The sequence below is a fragment of the Bombyx mori genome, chromosome 28, assembly GCF_030269925.1.
Source record: "Bombyx mori chromosome 28, ASM3026992v2".
NCBI classification, from domain to species: domain Eukaryota; kingdom Metazoa; phylum Arthropoda; class Insecta; order Lepidoptera; family Bombycidae; genus Bombyx; species Bombyx mori.
The window spans coordinates 936405-949714 of NC_085134.1; the positions used below are offsets into that span (position 1 = coordinate 936405).

Here is a 13310-nt window from a genome sequence, read left to right on the forward strand (position 1 = left end):
AAATTGTAACATAAATTGATAAAAGATATATAAATAGTTAGGAGCTACATACGGTCTCAGTACCGCTGCCGTACGCTTGAGAGAAAGAGAAGGGAGACCGTGAGAGAAAGAGAAGGCAGACGAACTGGCGCCGTAACGCGTTACGTTACGAAGCGGTTTCCTAACCATAAAAACTAAGAAGTGATCACTTCAAACGGAGTTTTATGCATTGCAATTACGACGCCCTTTAGAATCTGACCAGTGAATTGAGGACCTTTCAATTCTAGAACTTTCAATTCGAAAGGTAATAATGACAACTATCCAATTACAAATGCGCTCAGCATGATTGATTGCTAGTTTGCTAGTTTAGATTTGAGTTGGTTACTTAGTAAGACTAGATGCTGACTCCTACTATGGCCTAATTTCGACCTCCAATAAAAGCTTTAGAAGTTGACTTTTCGTAGATGCATTCATGAAAACGACCTATTCATGTATGACTGCAAGCTCTCGGTTTTGTTTTAAACAATAAAAGCCAACTGACCATTTCGTTACAATAGTGTGAACACAATTCAAGCGATATTCAACCTTATTTGTCTGTTTGTAAGTTTGGCATTCCTGTAAAGTTTACTAAGTGCCTTATCACAGACATGCAGACGCCAATGTCTATGTTGCGCAAACCTGTGGACTTAATGCTAATATTAAATGTTTGTCAAACCCTTGGGTTTCATGTTGGGCCAACTATGACTAATGACAAATGGGCTAGTGCGAAATTGTATTCTTATAAAAACAATCTTTATAAGAGATTTTGAACAGGCAAGGTGGATGTTTTGTTAATTGTTTTATTATCTTTGTACGCAGACCAGCGTACGCCACCTGATGGTGAGTGGTTACCATCGCTTATAGAAATCAGCATGGAAGGCACAACTAATTCTCTGCTACCCGCTTACCACATTATTGAGCATATCACAATGAGTAACACCACCACTTGCTGCTTCGCTGTATTTACCCATGCCGTTTCGCTACCAACTCCCAAATAAATACTTTTTTGACCAACCCAAAGTTCCACAGCTGTCCCGAACCTTTTCATATTGTCTCGTGTTATTGGCCCCTGGGTATTGCATATCATCATATTGCCTGTATGATGAGCAATCCGGTTCATTGTTCGACGGCACCAGGTTAGCGTTTTCTTGCCTTGTTTGCTGTAAATACAGCAGGTAACCAGGTGGCTCGTCAGCCAAAAAAAACCAATGAATGAAATCAAAAAATGCAGCAACGTAGATTTGTTAAATAATACAATAGGTAAGACATATTCACGAACAAATGTTTTAATGAAGAAATCGCGTGATGCAATAACTCGTAAACTTATACGTTTTTGTAATTACCTATGGTACGGGACAGCGTCACAACCGCCATCGGTTCCAGTTAATCACTCAACATCAAAGACCCGGTCACCGTGCTCGCCGAACCCGTCGCTTGCGACGAAGGGCTCGACGAGTAAATTAACCCACAGATACAGCCCACTGAGTTTCTCGCCGGATCTTCTCAGTGGGTCGCGTTTTCAATCCGGTGGTAGATTTTGCGAAGCACCACTCTTGCTAGGGCCAGTGTTAGCCACACTCCCGGTTTAAGCCCCGTGAGTTCACCTACTCACCCGGTTACGCTGATATAGCCTCCAAGGGGGGGGCTATATCAGCGTACAGCTTAGGTAGGAAAAAAATCAAAGAGCTACATACTTTACTCCTCACACGAAAACGCGTTATTATTCAGCGTCAGATGGCACTACGCCGTCCAGTCTCGCACGCCTCATTAATTGGTGATCATTCTTAATTGGTTGTACAAACTTTTGTTACGAACATGTTTGTTTGAAGACAAAGAGGATGACGTATTCATGCGTTAATGTGTGTACATGTGTTTTATTGTGTGCTTAAGGCATCAACAACCTTTTAAACATAATTCTCGATGTTAACTGGAAATGTGTTTTTTTGTAAATTGGCAATAGATTAGGGTTTTATTTGGAGGAGGTTTTCTTTTTTTTTGTAACTATTCGTTGCTGGAATTCTTCGGACTTACTGCTCGTAAAGAGGGTCGCAATCTAGAACAGCTGATGGTGACAGGAAATGTAGATGGCAAACGTCCCAGAAGACGCAGTCCCACGAGATGGTCGGACCAGATACGATCTTCTCTAAACATCAACTTCCACAATGCCCTTCATGAAGCTAAGGATCGTAGGAGATGGAGGGAAATCGTACGGGAGAAACTGATGCAGCGGGGGAGTCACGACCCTCAGTAATGAGGAAAACGACACGAGGAGGAGGATTCGTTGGTAGCCTAGGGTACTATTCCAGCTACGCTCGGACGGGCAGATGAGCTCACGGGCTCAACCTGAGAGAATTTGCTAACACTAGCCTTAGCAAGAGCAGTGCTTCGTTGAATCTACCACCGGATCGGAATAACGACCCACTGAGAAGATCCGGCGAGAAACTCATACTAGACGTGAATACTAGACGTGAATTTTTTGTGTTACTTCCTGGTCGCATACATGGCAAATGGACTCGATTGAAAATTGAAGGCCTTCCAAACCGTCGGAATTAATGCGAAAAAAATCTGGAGGAAATCTGGTGCCGAGAAGAAAAGTTCAAATTATCTTGCTTTCTACTCCCTCTAAACGCACGAAAGAGTGTACGAAAGAGATAGTTGCATGGACTGGAACTAGTAAAAATATAGAAATTGATATTTCGTATCCCTCTTTCAAAGCTTGATCTGGAACTGGAACAAGGGTTATGGGCTAATCTTTTTGTTATAATGAAATCTGTGGGGGAAGCAGTGGAATAAGACTGTAGAATCCAATCCCCAATTCCTCTAAAAAATACAGCAAAAACATCAAAGAGATTACAATAATGTTTACTGGATGATCTAACTTGATAATTCCGTGAAAAAAAATCCAAAAAGCGTGCGTTGGCCGGGAATCGAACCCGGATCAACTGCTTGGAAGGCAACTATGCTGACCATTACACCACCAACGCTACAAATATGGTGATGAAAATAAAAGTCGGTAAAATTAATAAAAAAAAAGTTTTATTACACAACTTTGTAATGTGTGTTTGAAATTATAAACACATCCGAATAAATCTATTGTTTCACTTTTGAATCTAAGATCACTGTGATCCCAATTTATATGAGAATTCGACCTCAAGTCTCAAGATGAACATAATTTCAAGATGATTTTTTTTAATATTTATTGTTTAGATGGGTGGAGCCTACCTGGTGTTATGTGGTTACTGGAGCCCATAGACATCTACAACGTAAATGCGCCACCCACCTTGAGATATAAGTTCTAAGAGCTCAGTGTAGTTACAACGGCTGCCCCACCCTTCAAACCGAAACGCATTTCTGCTTCACGGCAGAAATAGGCAGGGTGGTGGTACCTACCCGCGCGAACTCACAAGAGGTCCTACCACCAGTAAACTGTTTCTAAGTCAGCCTTCGAAGGCAGTAAAAGCAATAATGGCTGCGTCTTACATTGCAAAAGCAAACATGGACAAACATGTTTGCTTGTTGGAGTAAATGTTGGCCCAGCTTCCTATTTAAAGAAAGTGCGACAGTTGATATTTACGCAACTCAAACGGCTTAGTTGCAGCGCGGTTGGGCAATTAGTCCGAGACTGTATTAAGTAATTAGCAGTGTGGTAATTGTTAGTCAAATAATGTGCGTTTCTATGATACTGGACTGAAGTGCCTTTGACAGATCGGCGCGTGCAAGCCATGTTGGTTTCGCTATCTCTCTCTAAGGCGCACGTTGAAAAAGGACGGAAAACTGTCATTTTTCTCGCTAGTAGTAGTTCTATTTTTCTAACTGGTAAGGCAAAGGTATCGTACCATACAGCGTAATCTTTTTTTATATATGAAATCTGATAATATGATGTGAAATGAAATGAAGTTGATTAATTTGGAACATTGATCAATTGGCATAAAATTAAATGAGATGAGATGATATGGGCTGAAATATTTCCAGTGGCTTTTCCAGTGGACTTTTTGGAGGATCTTGAGAAGCTACGTCCAGCGGCTTTCTTTTTCCAACATTTGTGCACTTTCACAGATATTAAACAGTTAATAAACCACCGTTATTACATATTTAATCCTCAAGAAACACTAAATAGACAAAATAAAACGATTCACACAACTTCGCTTCTCGCGTTCCGGCCAAAAAGTCTCTGTTTCCCACAACAATTAATATTCTAGTATGACGTGTCAACGTGTCATCTTTTACGCGCGAAACATATTTTTTCCCACCGAATAAAATTCGAACCTCCTTCCTGAAGTTAGGCGGCTATCTGAACCCTTAGACATCCGGAATGTCGTTTGAATTTTATTTGTTGAGTGCGTAACAATTGAAATCCTTTTCGCATCGACCCCGACTTCTTCCGACCGGAAGCTTCGGGACAAAGCTGAGCAATACGAAGAAATCCACCGAATTAGACATTCAGGATATGTATTATGAAACTTGGCTTGTTTGGTTGAATGAATAGTTGTCATTTCTAAGACAAATCTACCTCGCTTTTCAAGTTCCGTTACATCTATATATTAATACGTGAAGCAAAAACTTTGTATCCCTTTTTACGAAAATTGCGCGGACGGAGGAGTATGAAATTTCCCACACATAAAGAGAATATAGAGAAGGAGTGCACAATGCTAATATTTTTTAAAAATAATGCATAATAGGTACATTAAACCAGTAAAGAAAACATTACACACACTGCCATGTATTTGACACACACACACACGTATGTATTATACTCTTTATTTATTGGCAGACTTTAGTTTGTCAAAAACTGTGGTCAAATTGAAAATAGGTTAATATTGTTTATCTTTAATATTGTTTGTCTGTATTGTAGTCTTGGCGAAATTTGTGATTATAGAAGTACATATATCTTTGACAATATAACCATAATAATGTTCAAACTTATAATTTCAATTAATTATAATCGAATTTCGACTACTGCGGGACCTACTAGTAATATCAAAGGCGTTAAGCAGTGACTGTTGCAATATTTATTGCCCTTTAAGTAGACGATCGCACGCCATTGATTGTGATGGTTACCATCTCTGATGAAGGTCACCAATACCAGGGTACGGTCAAGCCACTGCCTACCATTGAGCACTCTCGACCAACCTCGTTTGAAGAAAGACGCTTGACAACAGCAATAGACAGAGATAACGAGAGATATAGAGAAATAAGTCTATAACTTTGATTTGCAAAAAGTTACCTTAGAGACATTTTAGATTATTTTTGTCCTACCTATGCTAATAGCCTTGAGAAGCTATATCAGCGTTACCCTAGCGTGTAGGTGAGCTCTCGGAGTTCAAACCGGAGGTGTTGCTAACACTGGCCTTAGCAAGAGCAGTGCTTCGCAGAATCTACCACCGGATCGGAATCGCGACCCACTGAGAAGATCCGGCGAGAAACTCAGTGGGCTGTGTCTGTGGGTTAATTTACTCATCGAGTTCTTCGTCGCAAGCGACGGGTTCGACGAGGACGGCAGCCGGTGCCGGTCGTTGAGGTACCTAAAAGCACCGTTAATGGATCTGGAGGATCCATAATGACGTGTTTTATTTTAGTGGGAACGTTCTGCAAAACTAGAACTGTAGTGCATTCGAACAAGACTAATCTATACTTATATATATAAAAATGAATTTCTGTTCGTTAGTCTCGCTAAAACTCGAGAACAGCTGGACTGATTTGTCTAATTTTGGTCTTGAATTATTTGTGAAATTCCAGAGAAGGTTTAAAAGTTAGATAAATATGAAAATGCTCGGAATTATATAAAAACAAACAATTTTGTTTTTCCTTTGATGTGTCCCCTTGATGTGTCTTTTATTTATCGATTGAGGCACTACGAAGTCTGCCGGGTCAGCTAGTGATAAATAAAGCAATTATCAAAAACGTCTCGACACACAAATGTCGGTACAAACAAACGGACCGTGTTGCCAATTCCCACGCGCGTTCCACTAAAGATCATAAGTGGAGTTTCGTATCTTTTGTAATATGATGTTTCTGTGGACGCCGATCGTGATTCAGTATTAGGTTACATCATTGTGACATCTTGGAACTAGAGCGAATGGTTAAAAATAATCTTAAGCGCCTGCCAGATGAGTGATTCGCGTTTATTTTAATGCAAAACCAGTTTTTTTTTTGTTTGATTATATCGAGGGTTAAAAGGTTTGAAGTCGTCGTGGCCTAAAGGATAAGACGTCCGGTGCATTCGTATCGAGCGATGCACCGGTGTTCGAATCCCGCTAGTGGGTACCAATTTTTCTAATGAAATACGTACTTAACAAATGTTCACGATTGACTTCCACGGTGAAGGAATAACATCGTGTAATAAAAATCAAACCCGCAAAATTATAATTTGCGTAATTACTGGCGGTAGGACCTCTTGTGAGTCCGCGTGGGTAGGTACCACCGCCCTGCCTATTTCTGCCGTGAACCAGTATTGCGTTTCGGTTTGAAGGGTGGGGTAGCCGTTGTAGCTATACTTAGACCTTGAAACTTATATCTCAAGACGGGTGGCGCATTTACCTTTTAGATGTCTATGGGCTCCAGTAACCACTTAACACCAGGTGGGCTGTGAGCTCGTCCACACATCTAAGCAATAAAAAAAAGGTTATTCCTTGAAAATTCTTAAAAGGCTGGTTCGTAACCAGTGTGCTTAGTGCGAGTTTTTTAACGTTCTCGATAGCGTATAAGTTAACTCAAATTTGTATGCAGTTGGAACAGCGCCCCTAGCAGCAAACGTTGGCAATTTTTTATTTTTTTTTTATTTTTTTTTATTGCTTAGATGGCTGGACGAGCTCACAGCCCACCTGGTGTTAAGTGGTTACTGGAGCCCATAGACATCCACAACGTAAATGCGCCACCCACCTTGAGATACAAGTTCTAAGGTCTCAAGTATAGTTACAACGGCTGCCCCACCCTTCAAACTGAAACGCATTATTGCTTCACGGCAGAAATAGGTTCCAACAAATTTCTCGTATGAAAATCGCTAAAAGATCAATGGAGCTTATAAAGAGCCTTCAAATTTAATAAGCTTTTAGTGAATCGATTTTTCGCGGCGCAACTGTATGTATACCCTGTTACAGAAACACAGTCGTGACGGTATCAACTTTCGTTTATCTATTAAATCAAAATAAATTACCGCCTCCCTAATTACCTTTAATAAGGCACATTTAAACTTTCTAGAAGTGTCTTATCGTAATTAAAAACATGAATAACGCGTTACAAGGTCGGATGTGCGGCTTCAGAGTGTAGAAGAAACGGCTCTATTTCCGAGAGATTAAGCTCGTTTTTCGTAAACTTCTCGCACGACAACTTTAGTTCACTATTAAGAGCTTCATGTGAAAAGTTGTATAGATCGTTTACATCTTAATAAGATGTTAAATTGAATAGGGATTACGAAGGAGGTTGTCCATCGGTAGGTGCCTTAGAGCTGAATGCACTTTTCGGCTCGCAAAGACCTGGAATATCTTTTTATTTTTTTATTGCCCGTGTAGGCAGACGAGCGCACGGCCCACCTGATGGTGAGTGGTTACCGTCGCCCATGGACTTCAGCAATGCCAGGGGCAGAGCCAAGCCGCTGCCTAGCGCTTAATACCACACCACAAGCCTCGTTTGAAGAAGAACATGTCATATCTCTTCAAAACGTACTAATTTAACTGTACTGATATACATTCGAGCGCTGGAAGGCTATATGATTTTTTTTTCCTACTTAAGCTGAGAGCCTTGAGAGGCTATATCAGCGTCGCCTTAACTAGTAGGTGAGCTCACGGGGTGACGTTGCTAACACGAACCCTAGCAAGAGCCGTGCTTCGCAGAATCTACCACCGGATCGGAAACGCGACCCGCTGAGAAGATCCGGCGAGAAACTCAGTGGGCTGTGTCTGAGGGTTAAGCTATTTTGTTTAAGCAACATTTGGCACCTTTATAGGAGAGCCATTTTAAGTTTAAAATTTGGAAGAAATTGTCATAAGAAAAAAACTTCTTTAGCTATTTGCATTGAGTAAATTCAATTGAAGTTCAATTAAAATCATTGAACTATTAATGCTAACACCAAATAAAATGCACTTTAATTACAAAGATAAATGTCGCTTATTAAGCGAAATGTCGCTTAAACCAAATAGCGTTTTACCTCTCGAATTTTTATTTATTGCTTAGATGGGTAGACGAGCTCACAGCCCATTTGGTGTTAAGTGGTTACTAGAGCCCATAAATATCTATAACGTAAATGCGCCACCCATCTTGAGATATAAGTTCTAAGGTCTCAGGTATAGTTACAACGGCTGCCCCAGCCTTTAAACCGAAATGCATTACTGCTTCATGGTGGATTTAGGCAAGGTGGTTGTACCTACCCGCGCGGACTCACAAAAGGTCCTATCACCAGTAAAAAGCGGATAGCGACATTGATACTGGAGTCCAAAATCGTCTTAATCGAAGTCTCACCGGACTAAGCAAAACAAATAAAATAAAATAAAAACACACACAATTTGATTTATCTCTGTAATCCTGAGAAATTTAGGTCACTCCCGAATCAAACAAGCGTGTTAACCTAAAATAATACAAAGAAAAATCCATAAAAAAAACGAACAAACATAAACCGATTATTATTTACGGCGTTTACAAGCGGTAATGGCATCGGGATTCGTGTTACAACAAAAATTAAAAATAAACATTTTCACGTATGTAAATATAGACATATTTCCATCAAAACACACTTTGCAGATATAGGCTGGGTGGTGGTACCTACCTGTGCGGACTCACAAGACGTCCTACAACTAGTAATTACTTACACTACAGTAATTACTCGTGATAGAATGTGCGCTCAGTCCTCAGTTGGTCCTCCCGATCCACTAACGGTGCTTTTAGGTACTTCAAGCACCGGTCACCGTTCTCGTCGAACCCGACGAAGGGCTCGACGAGTAAATTAACCCTCAGACACAGCCAACTGAGTTTCTCGCCGGATCTTCTCAGTAGGGCGCGTTTCCGATCCGGTGGTAGATTCTGCGAAGCACGGCTCTTGCTAGGGCTCGTGTTAGCAACGTCGTCAAGTTTGAGACCCGTGAGCTCACCTACTAGTTAAGGTTACGCTGGAATAGCCTCTCAAGGCTACCAGCTTAGGTAGGAAAAAAAAAACCTCAGTTGGCTATCATTGTGAGACCTAAATCTGCTGGTTTTACGAACGAGACAATGAAATTTATAAGTTACTAGCCGTATTCGCCCGCTTCGCTGGGCATTTAAAATTAACATTATTATTTATTGTCATTATTATTAGGGAGTCCAACACTCATATAAATATTAGCCTATCCATTAAGTACATGTATTTTCTACATGGACACCAAGTTTCAAGTCAATCGGATGCACGGTTCAGTAAGTTATAACGGAACATCCGTAAAAATCACTGTAGTTCTATATATTAGTATAGACACATCGTCTCAAGGTACCATCCTTTGATGGGCTTAGTAAATACTGGGAACTTGCAACTGTAATTGAAACTTATCGAACGGATATGTACCTATTCACTGACAGCCTAAGAGGCTATTCCAGTTACGCCCGGACGGGTGGGTAAGCTCACGAGCTCAACCTGAGAGAATTTGCTAACACTAGCCCTAGCAAGAGCAGTATTTCGCAGAATCTACCACCGGATCGGAATCGCGACCCACTGAGAAGATTCGGCGAGAAACTCAGTGGGCCGATTTCCGCATTAAAACAGTCATTCGTCTATCCACTGCTCTCTTAACAACGCCGTTAGCTTGTCAAGACGCCTAAGACGAGAACATTAAGAAGAAAATATTAACACATTGAATGTTACATATATAATAAAAACGCATTCGAAAAATGTCATTATTTTTAATCGGCCTTTTAAAATAACGATGTTTAGAAAGACAAGGGAGTCATCATATTTTTTGTGAGACCACCCAGAAAGAGCTTTGGTTAATTAATTAATGTTCTACTGCCAGAATACTACATCGGGCAGATCGTAAAGAACACTGTTCACATCTGATACTAGCGACCCGCCCTCGCTTCGCTTCGGAAACATTAAATTTTATTATCGATATCTAGCTGAGTCCCGCGACGTTACCCGTGGTTATTGTCGTACCGCGGGTGAAGCCGCGGGGCGAAGCTAGTCTAAAAAAAGTAGCCTAAGTTACTCCTTATATCATCAGCTACCTATCAGTGAAAGTCCCGTCAAAATCGGTCCAGCCGTTCCAGAGATTAGCCGGAACAAACAGACAGACAGACAGACAAAAATTGTAAAAAATGTTATGTTGGTGTATGTACCGTATATATTCATATGCATGTAGTAAAAAGAGGCTATTTCAATATTACAAACAGACACTCCAATTTTATTTATATGTATAGATTAAAATAGTCTCCGACGTTGCCTCAAACTTTAGTTCCTAATCTATGTTTCACCATGTTGTTTATTGTCTATGTTTTCTGTATATTCTGTGACTATATTTATTAATGTTTCATAATGAGACTTTTTGGCGGGAACGCGAGAATTGAAGTTGTGTGATTTGTTTATTTTGTCTATTTAGTGTTTTTTCAGGTGTAAATGCGTAATAATAGTGGTTTATTAACTGTTTAGTATCTGTGAACGTGCACAAATGTGGGAAAATATAACTAAGCCGCTGGACGTAGCTTCTCGGGATCCTCCAATAAGTCCACTGAAATAATCTCAATAAATGACCACCATTTTACTGAGATTATATTTCAAACCATATCATCTCATCTCATTTCATTTCGAGCCATGTTCCATATTAATCACCTTCATTTCACTTCACATTATCATTTTCCATATAAAAGTATATATTTAAATATAAAAGATTAGGCAGTATGGTATGCCACTTTTGCCTTTCCAGTTGGAAAAATAAAACTACTAGTACTTAATTTATATGGTGTAATATAATATGGTCTGCCTTAAACTTAAATACTTATTATGTTGCTGTTGTTTTTATTTGATATAAATAAAGCCTACTCCTCATAGTTTTATCAGTTGATGGGATTTTATTTCGCTGAGTTTCAGGCAAGCAGTTAGTTATAGCGAACGTTCCACAGAAACGGTAAAATCACTGACGCGTGTTTTTTTTGTTGTTGTTGAAAAGGGCAGGTGAGCCAAAAACAACATTCGATAATGTATAATGATGACCCAAAATAGTATTTCCGTTTATTTCATTTGCCAGTGAATTAGAAAAAAAACACAAAACAACGTTATGAAGTGAACGGCAGAATACATTGATTACCTTTGCCTAATTCTAGCATCATTAAAAAAAATTAAATGTCAAGCAATATGAATCGTGAAAGAAAGATACAAAATTATAAGTTTGATTTTATATAAAAGTTTTGAAATAATTAAAGATTTCTAACGAAGTATACAGGTTGACATAGTTATAAACAAGATTATGACAGAGTGCATATTATGATTGATACATTTTTTCTTTAAATTAGAAGAATGCGAAATAATTATTATTACGGCTACTCAATTGTATCAATAACGTCCTAAATGCTGCTTAATCTATGCATAGTGAAACAATGTCGGTTATCGCAGTATAAAATTATTTGTATGATAATTAGTTTAAGAGATAATTAGTTTAAGTAACCTTAGAACTTATATCTCAAGGTAGGTGTCGCATTTACATTGTAGATGTCTATGGGCTCCAGTAACCATTTAGCACCAGGTCTGCTATGAGCTCGTCCACCCATCTAAGCAATAAAAAAGAGCTACGAAGAAAAATAATATTAAGCCTTAGAGCGGGAACCGTCGATAGATCGACTCTCTATCATTGCGTATAAATTGCGGAGCGTCGGAATACCGACTATTACGCAGTTTGATTAAAGGTATTGGGTATTGACCTGTACGGACGTGTCTTAGCGCGCGCACATATAATGTTTTAATAACATTTATAAATAACCATTTATAATTATTTTACTGTGAATTTAGCCTTGATTTTTTATTATTCTTAACTTTTTTTTTTCAAAATTTCTTTAGCAGTTTCTGGAAAACTATGTGAAAATAAACTCAGCGTTAAAAGGGTTAACGTACCCACATATTACGTCAATTCTAAATAATCACCGTACATTGTATGCATTATATATATTTACGTTCAAAGAAGTCGGCCCAAAAACCCTAAATCATTTGTGTTATGGCTTCATTATTATTGTTTTTTTTAATAAAAACTCGGTCAGAACAGACAGAACAGAACAAAAAAAAAAACTGGACCACACAACGACCTCACCGTGCCCACGATACAGCTTCGTCTTCGACTATAAATACAGTTCTTATTTTTATAGAAATAAGGCGTATTTATGCTGCATAAATAAAATTGCGTTTAAACAAATTACATATTGTTGAAATTACCGGATTTATTTCGAACGATGACTCTCCGATTTGACGTATAATTTTTCTTTTAAGTCTGTTACGTTTTTTTTAACTAGAATATGTTCAGGCATAAAAGCCCTAATATAGACCAATATAGTTTTGGCGCGAACAAGAGATGTGAGTCTGTGTGATTTGTTTTTGAATTTTGCAAGCTTTGTGAATTTAGTTTTTCTCCGAGGACCTACGGACAATAATAACGGCTTATGATTTGAGTAACTCCGTCTGTCTAACTTATTTTAGAAGTAATTACATAAACTAGTGGTCCCCCGGTAGTCGTCAAAATTCGACTATAATTAATTGAAGTTATAAGTTTGTACACTATTATGATTCTATTGTCAAAAACTATTATGCTTCCCTAATAACAGATTTCACCAATACTACACGTTAGACAAATAATAATAAAGACTAACAATATTTAATCTATTCTCAATTTGACCACAGACTATAAGCAATAAGAAAAGTTTGACAATAAACAAATAGTGGCAAACAATGGTAGTGTGTGTAATGTCTTTTTTATTGATTTAATGTATTTTTTATGTAGAATTAAAAAAAATATTAACATTCTGCACTCCTCTATATTCTCTATAAGTGTGGGAAATTTCATACTCCTCCGTTCGCGCAATTTTCCAAAGTTTTTGCTTCACGTATTCATATATATGTGGCGGGTAGCCATCATACAACGCAAGATAATTGACACATGCCTGAATCTCGCTTACGACATTTTCAAGATAAAGCGCATATATACAAGTTCCGAACAACAACACTTGGACCGTCGGTCTACCGAACAATATCATCCGCTCGGTGGAAGATCTTCCCTTTGTCGTATATATTCCTACATATAGATACCTAATATTTACCAATGAACGACTTCAGAAAAAGATTTTTTTTTGTTTCGATTTTC

At 38.7% G+C, this 13310-nt stretch overlaps 1 protein-coding gene and 1 non-coding gene across 2 annotated transcripts in view; both read right to left on the reverse strand.

Annotated features, from left to right (window-relative positions):
* LOC101743430 (facilitated trehalose transporter Tret1) overlaps window positions 1-13310 on the reverse strand; it is a 121918-nt gene that overhangs the window by 80531 nt on the left and 28077 nt on the right. The window lies entirely within an intron of this gene.
* Window positions 2931-3002, reverse strand: TRNAG-UCC (transfer RNA glycine (anticodon UCC)). Its single transcript has one exon. It is a non-coding gene; the product is annotated as a tRNA-Gly (tRNA).